This window comes from Myotis davidii, unplaced genomic scaffold, assembly GCF_000327345.1.
Source record: "Myotis davidii unplaced genomic scaffold, ASM32734v1 scaffold72, whole genome shotgun sequence".
In the NCBI taxonomy this organism is placed as follows: Eukaryota; Metazoa; Chordata; class Mammalia; order Chiroptera; family Vespertilionidae; genus Myotis; species Myotis davidii.
The window spans coordinates 562114-562635 of NW_006284618.1; positions in this window are offsets into that span (position 1 = coordinate 562114).

The window sequence follows — 522 nt, forward strand, 5'->3', positions numbered from 1 at the left end:
AGTCTGGGGCTGTCGCGGCCTCCCACTTGAGGATCAAACTCCACCTCCGCAATAGCCACCAGGACCCGTCTCAGGGCGTCCTCGGCCGGCCACGAGGGGGCGCGAAGCTGGGAGAGTCGCACCGCGGGACCCCAGCCCTTCGGACTCCACCCCGGGGCAGGCCATTATGGGCCCATAGTTGGGCGGTGCGACCTGGGACCTCAGGCAAGGGACCCCATGTGCGCGGTAGCTAGCCATCGCCCTGGCACAGGGGATCCTGACCGCTTCGTCCTTTTGGGAGCAGAATCTGTCCCCGTTTTTTGCGTCCCTCGGGAGGAAGCCCGGCTGCTAGTGGAGCTGGAATTCTTGCGTGGACGGTTGGCGCTGCTGCAGGGGGTAGGGGCACATTCCCGAGTCGTCCTCTTCCTCTGTGGCCAGTGCGCCTCCTGAGACTTCCTCTCCTGGCCCGGACTGCGGTCCCGCCGAGAGCTTAGCCGCGGGGCGCAGCCCCAGCACACCCCGCGTGCACGGAACTCGGAATCT